Below are 16,056 nucleotides of genomic sequence, written 5' to 3'. Positions count from 1 at the left end.
CCTTCTGGGCAAACTCTTCTCTCGTGCTTCTGTAATTCCCTTTGTTCCATTGTGATATAATACATCTGACTTGTGCTTCTCCCTCAAAATTGCAATATGAATTCAATCATATTATGATCACTGCCTCCTAAGGGTTCCTTTACCTAATAAAATCTGGATTATTACACAACACCCAATCTAAAATAGCCTTTCCCCAAGTAGGCTCAAGCACAAGCTGCTCTAAAAAGCCATCTCATAGGCATTCAACAAAGTTCCTCTCTTGCGATCTGACACCAACCTGATTTTCCTGTTGGGTCATCCCCCTGACAGTATCCAAAGTGATATACCTGTTGTTGAGGGGGATAGCCACAGCTGTACTCCGCTCTGGCTCCTTATCCCCTTGCCCCTTCATAACTGTCACACATTCTCCTGTCTTGCACGAAGCTGCTGAACAAGATAAGAGCCCATGGTATTACAGGAAAGATATTAGCATGTAGAGAAGATTGCAAATAAGAAAATCTGCAGATGCTAGAAATCCAAGCAACACACACAAAATGCTGGAGGAACTCAGCAGGCCAGCCAGCATCTATGGAAAAAAGTACAGTCGACACTTCAGGCCAAGGTGACAACTGTACTCTTTTCCATAGATGCTGCCTGGCCTGCTGGGTTCCTTCAGCATTTTGTGAGAGAAGATTGCAGACTGGCAAGAGGCAATGAGTGGGGATAAAGGGGCCTTTTCTGGTTGGGTGCTTGTGACAGAAGTCAGAGTTGGTTCTGCGACTTTTTACATTATATTTCAGTGATCTAGATGATGGAATTGATGGCTTTGTGACCAAGTTTTTGTGAGCAGTTTTGGGGCCCTTGTCTAAGAAAGGATGTGCTGACATTGGAGACTCCAGGGGAAGTTCATGAGAATGACTCTAGGGATGAAAGGATTAACATACAAAGATCATTTGATGGCTCTGGGCCTGTACTCTCATTGAAACCTATCTAATATTGAAAGGCCTAGATCGACTGGATGCGGATAGGACATTTCCAATAGTGGGTGGGTCTAGGACCAAAGGGCACAGACTCAATAGAGGGACTTCCTTCAGAACAGAGATGAACGCGATTTTTTTAAGCCAGAGGGTGGTAAATCTGTGTAAATTCATTGCCACAGACAGCTGCGGAGGCCAAGTCATTTAAAGTGGAGGTTGATAGATTCTTGATTAGTCTGGGCGTCAAATGTTACGGGGAGAAAACAGGAGAATGGAGTTGAGATCAAAATATATCTGCCATGATCAAATGGCAGAGCAGACTCAATGGGCTGAATGGCCCAATTCTGTTCCAATATCTCATGTTGGAATTTTTATTAACTGTTGAAATCAAATCTGTATCCACCACTTCCATTGGCAGCTCATTCTATACTTGTACCACCCTCAGAGTGAAGAAGTTCCTCCTTCAAGTTGGAATTGCTCTCAGAACTGGCATGGACACGACAGTTTGATATGGCCTCTTGTGTCATAATAAGTCAGTCAAGTCCAGGTAATATCCTGGTAAATTTTTTCTGCACTTACTCTAGTTTGATAATATCTTTCTGATAACAGGGTGGCCAAACCTTGACAGTGCTGTGAGAGGTGAGGTGGCCAGTAAAAAGAGGAGAAGAGGGTGGTGAGGAAAGGACCTGAGGTGACTGGTGGACTAAGGAAATGTGTAAGATCATCTTTGGGAATGTAGCTGGGAAGATGGTTGAAGAGTCTCAGAGAGCATTTTGGAGAGAGACCTCTGGAAATGTCTAGGTAGTTGTGGAGAGGGGCATGGACAGTAACAGGATGTCAAGGGTTACAGGGAGAAGGCAGAAGAATGGGGCTGACAGGGAAAGTGAATCAGCCAGTGATGTGAGGGGCAACTTTTTTTTGTTTTCAAAAAAAAAAGGTGGTGGGTGTCTGGAATGTGCTGCCTGGGTGCTGGTCAAGGCAGATACATTAGGGACTTCTAAGAAACATTTAGATCGGCAGAAAATATGAAGAAACTTGAAGGATGTGGAGGGGGAATTTCTAGAGTGCCTACGAGATAGTTTTTTAGAGCAGCTGGTGATTGAGGCCATGAGAGGATCAGTTATTCTGAAATGGGTGTTGAACCAGAATTGATTAGAGAGCTTAAGGTAAAAGAACCCCGAGGGAAAGTAATCATAATATAGAAACATAGGAACATAGAAAATAGGTGGAGTAGGCCATTCGACCCTTCGAGCCTGCACCGCCATTCAGTATGATCATGGTTGATCATCCAACTCAGAACCCTGTACCAGCCTTCGCCCCATACCCCCTGATCCCTTTAGCCACAAGGGCCATATCTAACTCCCTCTTAAATATAGCCAATGAACTGGCCTCAACTGTTTCATGTGGCAATGTGATCGAATTCACTGTGAAATTTGAGAAGGAGAAACTAAGAAGCTAAAGTCAGATGTATTAGAATTAGAGTGGAGTAAAGAAAATTACAGAGGTATGGGAGAGGAGTTGGCCAGAATTGATTGGGGGGGGGGGAGAAACACTGGCAGGGATGACAGCAGAGCTGCAATGGTTGGAATTTCTGCAAGCAATTCGGAAGGCACAGGATTTACATCCCAAAGAGGAAGTATTCTAAAGGAAAGATGACACGACCATGGCTAACAAGAGCCAACATAAAAGCCAAAGAGAGGGCATATAATAGAGCAAAAATTAGTGGGAAGTTAGAGGATTGGGAAGCTCCTTAAAAACCAACAGGTTGCAGTGGAAAAAAAAGTCATTACAACACGCTGGAGGAACTCAGCAGGTCGGGCAGCATCCATGGAAACGAACAGTCAACGTTTCAGGCCGAGACCCTTCGTCAGGACACAAGTCAGGAAAAAAGTCATTAAGAAGGTAAAGATGAAATATGAAACTAAGCTAACCAATAACACAAAAGAAGATACCAGAAGTTTATTCAGATACATAAAAGTGTGAAAGAGAGGCAAGAGTGGATATCAGACCACTGAAAAATGATGCTGGAGAGGTAGAAATGGAAGACAAAGAAATGGCGGAAGAACTGAATAAGTATTTTGCATCAGTCTGTACGGTGGAAGACACCAAGAGTATGGTGGAAGTTCCAGGTGTCAGGGGTCATGAAGTATGTGAAGTTACCATAACTAGAGAGAAGGTTCTTGGGAAACTGAAAGGTCTGAAGGTAGATAAATCACCTGGACTAGATGGTATACATTCTAGGTTCTGAAAGAGGTGGCTGAAGAGATTGCACAGGCAATAGTAATGATCTTTCAAGAATCACTAGACTCTGGCCAGTGGTGAGAGTAGGGGTGTCAGGTTTTGGCTCAAAGGAGGCTTCAGCTCAAAAGAGCTGTTGGTTCTGAGAAAGCTTCTATTAAGGTTCTCTTTTTTTTCCTCCTACTGTACCTAGTGTAGTAAATGGCTGTTCTGTGTTCTTCATGCTGGATGTTGGAGTCCTGGGAGACATGAACAGGGCAGCCAAATGGTATGTTGTCTCCCTGGTGCCAGGGTCAGGAACGTCTCAGATCATGTCCACAACATTTTGGAGAGGGAGGGAGAGCTGCCAGATGTCTTGGTACATATTGGTACCAATGACATAGGAAGGAGAAGCAATGAGGTCCTGAAAAGAAAATTTAGAGAGCTAGGTAGAAAGCTGAGAAGCAGGACCTCCTAGATAGTAATTTCTGGATTGCTGCCTGTTCCATGCAGTAAGGGTAGAAACACAAAGATTTGGCAAATAAATGCATGGCTGAGAAGCTGGTGCAGGGAGCAGAGCTTCAGGTTCTTGGATCATTGGGATCTCTTCTTGGGGCGGTATGACTGTTCAAAAGTGGGTTGCACCTGAACATGAGGGAAACCAATATTCTAGTGGGCAGGTTTGTTAGAGCTGTTGGGGGTGGGGGGGGGGGTTTAAACTAATTTGACAGGGGAATGGGAACCAGAATGAAGGGACTCAGGATAGGACAAATGGTAAAAAAAAAAAGCAAAGAAAATGTGTGGACAGATTGTCAGGAATGGCAGGGAGATGATAGGACATAATTGCAGCCAGCAGGGTGAGTATCAATGCATTAGGGATGTAGAATCAAAAAGGGTAGCAAATGCAGTAATCAAGGTGTTATATCTAAATGTAAGGATTATAAGAAGTGGTTAATCTTGTTGCACTATTACAGATTGTCAGGTATGAAGGAGTGTCTGCCACTGGATCATGGCTGAAGGATGGTTGTAGTTGGGAGCTGAATAGCCAAGGTTCATGTTGTATTGGAGGGATAGGAAGGTAGGCAGACAAGGAGGCATGATTCTGCTGGTAAAGAATGGCATCAAATCAGTAAAAAGATGTAACATAGAATTGGAAGATGTTGAATCCTTGTGGGCTGTTAAGAAACTACAAGGGTGAAAGGACTCTGATGGAAGTTGTATCCAGGCCTCCCAACAAAAGCAGGATGTGGACCACAGATTACAACAGGAAATAGAAAAGACGTGTCAAAAGGGCAATGTTCTGATAGACATGGGAGATTTCAACATGCAGGTCAATTGGGGAAAATCAAGTTGGAAATGGAATTCAAGAGAGTGAAGCAACACACACAAAACGCTGGTGGAACGCAGCAGGTCAGGCAGCATCTATAGGAAGAGGTACAGTCAACATTTCGGGCAGAGACCCTTTATCAGGACTAACTGAAAGAAGAGATAGTAGGAGATTTGAAAGTGGGAAGGGGGGGGAGATCGGAAATGATAGGAGAAGACAGGAGGGGGAGGGATGGAGCTAAGAGCTGGACAGGTGATTGGCAAAAGGGATACAAGGCTGGAGAAGGGAGAGGATCATGGGTCGGGGGGGGAGGAGCACCAGAGGAAGATGGAGATCAGTCAAGGAGTTACAGTGAGAGGGACAGAGGGAGAAAAAAAGAGAAAAAGAAAGTGAAATAAATAAATACGTTTGTAAATAAGGGATGGGGTAAGAAGGGGAGGAGGGGCATTAACAGAAGTTAGAGAAGTCAATGTTCATGCCATCAGGTTGGAGGCTACCCAGACGGAATACAAGGTGTTGCTTCTCCAACCCGAGTGTGGCTTCATCTTGACAGACGAGGAGGCCATGGATAGACATATCAGAATGGGAATGGGAATGGGACGTGGAACGTGGAATTAAAATGTGTGGCCACTGGGAGATCCCGCTTTCTCTGGCGGACAGAGCGTAGGTGTTCAGCGAAACAGTCGTCCAGTCTGCATCGGGTCTCGCCAATGTATAGAAGGCCGCACCGGGAGCAGCGGACGCAGTATATCAAGAGAATGAGTTTGTTGAATGCCTACAAGATGGCTTTATAAAGCATTTTATCGTTGTGCCTACAAGGGGATCAGCTATACTGGATTGGGTGTTATGTAATGAACTGGAGCTGATTAGGGAGCTTAAAGTAAAATAACCCTAAGGAGACAGTGATTACAATATGATTGAGTTCAACTTGAAATTTCATAGGGAGAAAATAAAGTCTGACACAGCAGTATTTCAGTGGAGTAAAGGGAATTACAGTGGTATGAGAGAGGAGTTGGCCAAAGTAAATTGGAAGGAGATGCTGGCAGGGATGACAGCAGAGCAGCAATGGTGAGAGTTTCTGGGAAAAATGAGGAGGGTACAGGATAGATATTCCAAAAATGAAGAAATACTCAAATGGCAAAATAGTACAACCAATGCTGACAAGGGAAGTGAAGGCTAATGTAAAAGCAAAAGAGAGGGCATACAACAAAGCAAAAATTGGTGGGAATACAGAGGATTGGGAAAACCCTACAGAGAGCAGCTAAAAGGAGGGAAAAGTGAAATATGAAAACATGTTAGTAAACATTATCAAAGTGGATAGTAAAAACTTTTTCAAATATGTTTTAAAAAAAGATGAGAGTCTTCACTGTGGAAGACACTAGCAGTGTGCCAGATGTTGAAGGGTGTGAGGAAAGAGAAGTGAATGCAGTTACTATTACAAGGGCTCAAAAAGCCTAAAGACCTAAAGGTACACAAGTCACCTGGACTAGATGAACTGCACCCTAGGGTTTTGGAAGAGGTAGCATTAGAGATTGTGGAAACATTAGTAATGATCTTGGATTCTGGCATGATGCCAGAGGACTAGAAAATTGCAAATGTCACTCCACTCCAAGGAAGGAGGAAGGCAGCAGAAAGAAAATTGCAGACCAGTTAGCCTAAGCTCAGTGGTTGGGAAGATGTTGCAGTCAATTGTTAAGGATGAGGTGATGGAGTACTTGGTGACACAGGACAAGATGGGACAAAGTCAGCATGGTTTCCTTAAGGGAAAATCTTGCCTGATGAACCATCTGGAATTCTTTGAGGAAGTTACATATAGGATAGATAAAGCGGATGCAGTGGATGTTGTATACTTGGACTTTTAAAAGGCCTTTGACAAGGTGCCACACATGAGGCTGCTTACCAAGTTAAGAGCCCATGGTATTACAGGAAAGTTACTGGCATGGTTAGACCATTGGCCAATTTGTAAGAGGCAGTGAGTGGGAATAGAAGGATCCTTTTCTGGTTGGCTGCCAGTGATTAGTGGTGTTTTGCAGGGGTCAGTGTTGGGACACTTTATTTTATGCTGGATATTTAGATGGATAGAATTGATGGCTTTGTTGCCAAGTTTGCAGATGATGCAAAGATTGGTGGAGGGTCATGTAGTGTTGAGGAAACAAGTTGGCTGCAGAAGAATAGACAAATTAGGAGAATGGGTAAAGAAATAACAGATGGAATACAGTCTCAGGAAGTGTATGGGTCATTTACTTTGGCAGAAGAAATGAAAGAGTTGACTATTTTCTAAATGGAGAGAAAATACAAAAATCGAGGAGCAAAGGGACTTGGGAGTCTTTGTGCAGGATTTCCTAAAGGTTAATTTACAGGTTGAGTCTGTGGTGAGGAAGGCAAATGCAATGGTAGCATTCATTTCAAAGGGACTAGAATATAAAAGCAAAGATGTAACGTTGAGACTTTATAAAGCACTGGCGAGGACTCACTCGGAGTATTGTGAGCAGGATTGGGACCCTCATCTTACAGTGAATGTGCTGAAACTGGAGAGGATTCATGAAAATGTTTCCAGGATTGAATGGCTTGTCATATGAAGAGCGTTTGATGGCTCTGGGCCTGTATTCACTGGAATTCAAAAGAATGAAGAGTGACCTCTTTGAAACTAATTGAATGGTGAAAGGCCTTGATAGAGTGGATGTAGAGAGGATGTTTCCTGTGATGGAGAGTCCAAGACCAGAGTACACAGTCTCAGAATAGAGGGGCATCCTTTTTGAACAGGGATGAGGAGGAATTTCTTTAGCCAGAGAGTGGCGAATCTGTGGAATTCATTGCCACAGGCAGCTGTGGAAGCGAAATCTTTATATTTAAAGAAGAGGTGGGTAGATTCTTCATTCATCATGGCATGAAGGGATACAGGAGATTTGGGCTAAGAGGAAAATTGGGTCAACCATGATGAAATGGGGAGCATACTCAATGGGCCAAATGTCCTCATTCTTCTCCAATGTCTTACGGTCTTGCATGCAGAACCTTATCAGAGACCTCCTATAAATCACAGTAAACATCCGTTTATTCTTCCTTGTCTATCCTTTGTTATTCCCTCAAAGAATTCTAACAGATTTGTTGGCAAGATTTCCCTTTAAGAAACCTTGCTGACTTTGACCTATTTTAACATATGCCTCCAAGTACCCTGAAGCCTCATTCTTAATAATGGACTTCAAAATCTTCCAAGCACTGAAGTCAGGCTAACTTTCAGGGAAGTTTGTATAGGTACATGGATGGGAAGGGTTTAGAAGGATATGTCCAGGTACAGGTCGATGGGATTAAGTTGGAATGGACTAGATGGGCAGAAGGTCCTGTTTCTTTGCCGTTATTATCTCTGTCTTATTTGTTCTTCCCCCATAGCTCTGCACATTGCCCTCTCATTTATCCCTCAACTTCTCTTTGAGTTCTTTTAGGTTAAAGTTAAAGTTCAACTTTCAACCATATTCAGTGCCTATAAAAAGTATTCACATCCCTTTGGAAGTTTTCATGTTTTATTGTTTTACAACACAGTGGATTTAATTTGGCTCTTTTGACACAGATCAACAGAGAAGATTCTTTCATGTCAAGTGAAAACAAATTTCTACAAGTTAGTCTAAATTTATTATACTTATTAAACACAACATAATTGATTTTATAATTATTCACCCCTCTTCAAGTCAGTATTTAGTAGCAATTACAACCTTGAGACAATTTGGATAGGTCTCTAACAGCTTTGCATGGGGATTGTGAGTGACAGCCCTTTTTCAAGTCCAGCCACAAATTCTCAATTGGATTGAGATCTGGACTTGGCCACTCCAGGACATTAACTTTATTGTTTTTAAGCCCTTCCAGTGTAGCTTTGGGTTTGTGGTTACTGTCCTGCTGGAAAACAAATCTCCCAAGTCACAATTCTGTTTGCAGATTGCATCAGGTGGCTTTCTGTTTGCCACTCTCCCATAAAGCTGCAACTAGTATAGCACCCGGGCAACAGTTGTATGTGCAGTCTCTCCCATCTCAGTCACTAAAGTTTGTAACTGCCCAGAGTTGTCCTAGGTCTCTTGGTGGCCTCCCTCACTAGTCCCCTTCTTGCACGATCACTCAGTTTTTGAGGAGCAGATTTACTGCTGTGCCATAGTCTTTCCATTTCTTGATGATTGGCTTACCTGTACTCCAAGGGATATTCAGTAACTTGGAAATTTTCTTGTATCCATCCCAACTTCGGCCTTTTCATAACCTTATTGCAGAGTTGCTTGGAGTGTTCTTTTGTCTTCATGGTGTGGTTTTTGGCAGGATACTGACTCACCAGTAGTTGGACTTTCCAGATACAGGTGTATTTTTTTAAAACTACAATCAATTGAAACACCTTGACTGCATACAGGTGATCTCCATTTAACTAATTATGTGACTTGGCTGCACCAGTGCCGCTTTGGTGTGTCATATTAAAGGGGGTGAATACTTATGCAATCAATTATTTTGTGTTTTATATTTGTAATTAATTTAGATCACTTTGTAGAGACTCGTTTTCACTTTGACAGAAAAGAATCTTTTTCTGTTGATCAGTGTCAAAAAAAGGCAAATTAAATTCAATGTGATAAAACATGAAAACTTCCCAGGGAGGTGTGGGTGAATACTTTTTATTGGAAATGTACATGTATATCGCCAAACAAAACTTTGACTACCTGCCTCCCTCAAAAGAGTGGAGAGTTATCCTGCAGTTAGTCAATCAGTCTCTGCATTAACACACACAAAATGCTGGAGGAACTTGGGTGAGGTAGCATCTGTGAAGGGGACTAAACAGTTTACATTTCAGGCCGAGACCCTTCATAAGGACTGGAAAGAAAGGGAGAGGAAGCTGGAATTTGAAGGTGGAGGGAGAGTAGAAGGATTAACCCCACTTTTTAAAAAAGGAGGGAGAGAGAAACCAGGGAATTATAGACCAGTTAGCCTGACATCGGTGGTGGGGAAACTGCTAGAGTCAGTTATCAAAGATGTGATAGCAGCACATTTGGAAAGCGGTGAAATTATCGGACGAAGTTAACATGGATTTGTGAAAGGAAAATCATGTCTGACGAATCTCATAGAATTTTTTGAGGATGTAACTAGTAGAATGGACAGGGGAGAACTAGTGGATGAGGTATATTTGGATTTTCAAAAGGCTTTTGACAAGGTCCCACACAGGAGATTAATGTGCAAACTTAAAGCACATGGTATTGGGGGTAAGGTATTGATGTGGATAGAGAATTGGTTGGCAGACAGAAAACAAAGGGTGGGAATAAACAGGACTTTTTCAGAATGGCGGGCAGTGACTAGTGGGGTACCGCAAGGCTCAGTGCTGGGACCCCAGTTGTTTACAATATATATTAATAACTTGGATGAGGGAATTAAATGCAGCATCTCCAAGTTTGCAGATGACACGAAGCTGGGCAGCAGTGTTAGCTGTGAGGAGGATGCAGGGTGACTTGGATAGGTTGGGTGAGTGGGCAAATTCATGAATTCATGGCAGATGCAATTTAATGTGGATAAATGTGAGGTTATCCATTGTGGTGGCAAAAACAGGAAAACAGATTATTAACTGAATGGTGGCTGATTAGGAAAAGGGGAGGTGCAACGAGACCTGGGTGTCATTATACACCAGTCATTGAAAGTGGGCATGCAGGTACAGCAGGCGGTGAAAAAGGCGAATGGTATGCTGACATTCATAGCAAGAGGATTCGAGTACGGGAGCAGGGAGGTACTACTGCAGTTGTACAAGGCCTTCGTGAGACCACACCTGGAGTATTGTGTGCAGATTTGGTCCACTAATCTGAGGAAAGACATTCTTGCTGTAGAGGGAGTACAAAGAAGGTTCGCCAGATTGATTCCTGGGATGGCAGGACTTTGGTATGATGAAAGACTGGATCGACTAGGCTTATACTCATTGGAATTTAGAAGATTGAGGGGGGATCTTATTGAAATGTATAAAATCCTAAAGAGATTGGACAGGTTAGATGCAGGAAGATTGTTCCCGATGTTGGGGAAGTCCAGAACGAGGGGCCACAGTTTGAGGATAAAGTGGAAGCCTTTTAGGACCGAGATTAGGAAAAACTTCTTCACATAGAGAGTGGTGAATCTGTGGAATTCTCTGCCACAGGAAACAGTTGAGGCCAGTTCATTGGCTATATTTAAGAGGGAGTTAGATATGGCCCTTGTGGCTGAAGGGATCAGGGGGTATGGAGAGAAGGCAGGTACAGGGTTCTGAGTTGGATGATCAGCCATGATCATACTGAATGGTGGTGCAGGCTCGAAGGGCCAAATGGCCTACTCCTGCATCTATTTTCGATGTTTCTATATTACAAACTGGCAGGTGATAGGTGAGACCAGGTGTGGGGGGAGGTGGCTGGGTGAGGAAGGGGGAAATGAAGTGAGAAGCTGGGAGGTGATAGGTGGAAGAAAGGGCTAAAGAAGAAGGATCTGATGTGAGAGGAGAGTGGACCATGGGGAAAAACAGGAAAGGGGAGGGGAACCTGTGGAAGGTGATGGGTAAGGGAGAGGAAGAGAAGGAATAAAGGTTCTAGAGGCATAAGGGAAAATAAAAGGGAGGCGGGGAACAGAGGGATGTGATGACCAAAAGTTAGGGAAATTGATGTTCATACCATCAGTCTGGAGGCTACACAGGCAGAGTGAAGTGTTTTTAATCTCCAGCCTGAGAGTGGCCTCATCATGGCAGTAGAGGAGACCATGAACCGACATGTAGGAATGGGAAGTCAAATTGAAATAGGTAGTTACTGGAAAATCTGGCTTTCTGTAGCAGACAGAGCGAAGGTGCTTGACAAAGTGGTCCCCAGTCTACACTAGGCTTCACTGATGTTGAGACCACACTGAGAGTACCGGATACAGTAGACAACTCCAGTGGAATCACCAGGTGCACCTCTGATCTTCTGACAGTAAGAGGGTCCAGACATGTGAATGTGTGCTGAGACAGCACACTCCAGACCACTCATCTCAGGGACAGAAGCAAGAAGGAGTGAGGGTGAGCCTGGTGTATTCTCGGTGCTCACCCCCCATCTCTCCACATAATACTCCAAAACCTCCAGAATCTTCCCTTATCTGCAGTCATGGATCTTGCGTTTATTGACAAATGTTCGTATTCTGAGGAATGTTAGTGATCTCTCTACCGCAAACCAATGCCTCCCTGAGTTCCCAGAGCATTGTGAACATTCATGCTAGGTTAATCAGTTTCCTGTCAGTGACACATTCACACAAAATGAGCTGTGGCTTTAGTGAGGCCAGGTTTCCTTTAAAGAAGGGCTGGTCTACACCTTGCTCACCACACAGCTGGGAGTGAAGCTACTGAGGTCACTCACTAAAAGGCTTACCTCCTTGCTGTCTCTGTACCAGCTCCCTGCCTGCCAGGAATGACAGGGAGAGTTCCTCTCCTCAGCAACAACCCCCGCCCACATCCGCCTGCCTCCCACTTCTGGAGGAAAAACTCAGGCATGTTCTAAAATCTTGGTACCTGCAGTCTGAACCTCCTCTTCTGTTATCTGTCCTGGTGCCTGCCAGATGTGCTCTTGACCAGCCGAGCGGGAAGTAATCTATCAGTTTGCTGAAAGTAGACATGGCTTAGATGGGGGAGGCAGCAGTGATTCAATCATCAAGCAACTGCCCTACCTCCTGTTCCTTGCGTGGATCAGCGGCTTTCACGTCGAAACCCAGACTGTATCTCACACACAGAAAGAGATTGGCTTCAGAGAGCGGGTCACCTGATGTTGGCTGCAGCTGCTGCTGATGAATAAACTCTCAGTCAGAGCTTGATTCAGATGCAACGGGATCCGCACAGCCCGAGCCTGCTTCAGCCACACAGAGCATTGCAGAGCAGTGTGCGTACGTGTGTACACACACACCACCCCCCCAAACACTGTCTCAGACACACAGAGCATTGCAGAGCAGTGTGCGTACATGTGTACACACACACACACCCCAAACACTGTCTCAGACACAGAGCAGAGTGCGTACATGTGTACACCCCCCCAAACACCGCCTCAGACACACAGAGCAGTGTGCCTATGTGTGTACACACCCCCCCAACCACTACTCAGACACATAGAGCAGTGTGCGTATGTGTGTGTGTGTATATATACACACATGTATACGTACACACGCAGCCTCAGACACGCAGAGTATTGCAGTGCAGTGTGCGTATGTGTGTGTGTATAAACAAATGCTCATGCTGTACACACTTGTTCACTCTCGCACACAGACCTCCACTCTTACGTTGTTAAATCAGCCAAGTTGGTGAATCACTTTAGCAGTGAGAAATGAAATCTGGATCCTCTCTAGTGCCAGTACATCTTTTCTTCGATATGGAGGCCAAAGCTGCTTACAATACTCCCAAGTGCAATCTGAGGCCAGAAAAACAGGGCCAACTTCTTCATGAGCACCAGTCCTCTGGGGTTCAGGTAAATGTGAGGGGTCACGGGGGTCTCTGCGGGAATGTAAAGCCAACAGCAAGCTGCTGGAGGAACTCAGTAGGTCAGTTGCCAAAACCCAGATGAAATTCTTGAACAGAATCGTCGACTGTTCATTCCTCTCCATAGATGCTGCCTGACTTGAATTCCTCCAGAAGTTTGTGTATGTAGCTGAGAATTTACCCCACATCACTTGTCAGCAAGTCTCTATCCGAGTTCACAAATCGCTGGTCTTGGTAGCCCAGTAATTACTGCATCACTTGTCACCGAGTCTCTATCCTGACTCACAAATCACTGGTACAGTGGCGCAGTAATAACCACATCACTTGTCACTGAGCTTCTATCCAGACTCACAAATCACTGGTTCCATTGGTTCAGTATTTCTTGTTACTGTACTGTATCTCTCAATTACTAAAATAAGCAGTATTTGGCTTCTTTATGGACTTACAATCAATGTACATAAGATATCTTATGTATTGTATTTTTTTGCGCTTGATCAGATCCAGAGTAATAATTATTTCATTTGCCTTTACACTAGTTAACTAGAAATGACATTAAGCAATCTTGAATCTTTAGCCCACAGACTGAGACCATGTTGCCTGAATGAAGGGTCTTGTTCCAAAAAAAACTACTGTCCATTCCCTTCCATGGATGCTGCCTGACCTGCTGAATTCCTCCAACAGATGGTTGTTTGCTGTGACAGGGGTGTCTGCTCAGTTTGAAAAACCTGTGAGTAGGAGCTCTACACCAGACCAACAGCTGACTGCTCGCTGTATCTATCTGGTATACATCCATCTCCTGGGTGTAGTCATGGGGCCTGCCCGGAGGGATCTCCATATTACTCAGCAGCCTGTCTGTGGCCTGTGGTACAGAGGGCTGGCACAAGATGAAAGAGATGTCAGGCACATGACACATGTTACTTTAAAAAGTAACTGACCTTCTCAGGACTACATTTTTCACCAGAAGATCAAGGGATCTCTTTGATCAGAAAGTATTCCTTCCTCAGAGGGACAATAGGGAAGATGCCGGAAGCAGAACACATATTCTGGGACATTTTTCCAGATTCTGGCTTAAAACCACAATGAATGTTAAACTATGTGTCCAACATAAAGCTGATTTTACATTGCTGTTCAGTAGCTGTCTCCATGGCGATCCTGTTGACTTTCCTTAGCATCCCCATCATTCCTTCCAAAGTAATGGCATCATTATTCAATGGTTTATTTTCTAAAACGAGGTCAGTTTGCAGGCATGATGCTGGCTGGGATGAACAGAGGGGCCATTGTACAAACTCTGTGATGTAAAACAATATTTCCAAACATTAAGTGTTTCAACATTAGACTGCAGTCTGAATCTCCAGAAAACATTCGTCACTTATCAACTATGGGGCAAAGTTACTTATTCACATTTTTAATTCACAAGTTCCCAGATGTGGGTGTCCCAGTACTGATTGACCATCACTTTGGAGGGTGCTGAGGGGACAGAGGCTGAGAGATCTTTAAATGTGGAGATCATGGGGTTTGGTCAGGAAGGGGTCTGGGTGAAAGATTGACTACAGGGGCTCCAAGAGGCTGATATGTTGGAGTCATAGCATTATGTGCACAGAAATAGGCCTTTCAGCACAACTGATCCGTGCCAACCATGATGTCTTCTGCACAATTCTATTTCGCTGTATGTTTCAATGTACATGTGATATTATCCACCACGATAAAGCAACACCAACTCTGATGGATAGGTCACGTTATCCAGATGCCTAACTCGCATCTTCCCAAACAGATCCATTACTCCCAGTTGAAGGAAGGTCAGTGAGCCCTGGTGGGCAGAGGAAAAGTTCCAAAGATTATATCAAGATCATCCTGAAGAAATTCAACATTACATCTAAAAACTGAAGACACTCCACTCAATAGCTTGACCTGGAGGAAATCTGTTCAAGAGGGAGCTATGCTCCATGAGAATGACCCCCGCTGTGCCACAGAGAACAAGCAACAGCTGCAAAAGGAGAGCCTGAATAATCACTAACCAAAACCACCACTTATTCTTGTCCGCACTACCCCAAAATCTGTGGATCCTAAGCCAGCTGAGGACCCACCAATAGACAACCCCTTAGGAGATCCTCATACTCAACTCAATTGATCAGACGACTACCACTACTATTTCATTCTATGTTTCAGTGTGCATGTGATAAATAAATGAAGGTGGCCTCTCTGGGTCCAATCAAAGGTGTAATTGTTCAAGGAAATGTGCGGTCCACAAACTGTGCGAGTGATTGTTTTTGGGTGTTTTTCTTCAGATCACAAGACCCTGTTGGACATTGGTAATGTAAAATACTGCAAGTCCTGTTCGCTGGTTCATTGATGAGACCGATGGTGGGGAAGCTGCATGGCCTCAGTTGTTGCATGGTCCAGGCCTTCATTCATACTGCCTGTTGCCTGTTGCAGCCACCCAGGGTAGGAGACACCACAGACAGTGTGGCACAGCAGGCATCCGTTCTGGCTCGTTCCATTGCTGCTGCTCTCCAGTGTTCACTCAGTGGAAGACATTCTGGATTGTGTTCGTCTGCGGTGGAACTGCTGCGTGCTTGTTCTTGCGGAAACATGGCTCCAGGACAACATCTGTGCACCATCAATCTGGCTATGACACTCAGGAACTTGGGCTATGTTTTTTACTGCTATCATAATTATATATGCTACATGTGCTGTGTGTGACAGTTGGTACTGTGTGTGGTACATTGGTCCCAGAGGAATGCTGTTTTGTTTGGCTGTATTCATGAGTACAGTTGAGTGAATTAAATTTGAACTTCAACTTGAACTTGAAATAATTCTAGAGATGAATTTGCCTATATTATGCTCGTGTATCTCCACTACCTTCCAATCCAAGTATCTGTCCAAACACACTTTAAACATTGTAATTGTTCGTGCCTCTACTATGGGCTCATTCCACACACTATGTGAAAATTTTACCTCTCAGGTCCCCTCACCTTAAACCTGTGCACTCTGGTTTAAACCTCCTCTGTCCTTGGAAAAAGAACTCTTTCAACACCTCTCAAAATGTTACTAATCTCTGTAAGATCACCTCTTAGCCTCCTACATTGCAATGAGAACAAATT

General features: G+C 44.0%; 1 long non-coding RNA gene across 1 annotated transcript in view; it reads left to right on the top strand.

Annotated features, from left to right (window-relative positions):
• The window catches only part of LOC134351426 (uncharacterized), a 34,955-nt gene extending 19,146 nt beyond the window's left edge, over positions 1 to 15,809 (top strand). Inside the window, exons 3-4 of the long non-coding RNA XR_010019148.1 lie at positions 1,402 to 1,503; positions 14,727 to 15,809. This is a non-coding gene — a long non-coding RNA (uncharacterized LOC134351426). The remainder of the gene's footprint in view (positions 1 to 1,401; positions 1,504 to 14,726) is intronic.
• Positions 15,810 to 16,056: the final 247 nt, after the last annotated feature.

Source organism: Mobula hypostoma, chromosome 9 (assembly GCF_963921235.1).
Source record: "Mobula hypostoma chromosome 9, sMobHyp1.1, whole genome shotgun sequence".
Lineage (NCBI taxonomy): Eukaryota > Metazoa > Chordata > Chondrichthyes > Myliobatiformes > Myliobatidae > Mobula > Mobula hypostoma.
The sequence above is the reverse complement of the archived record's forward strand: the minus strand, read 5'-3'. Positions and strand labels throughout refer to the sequence as shown.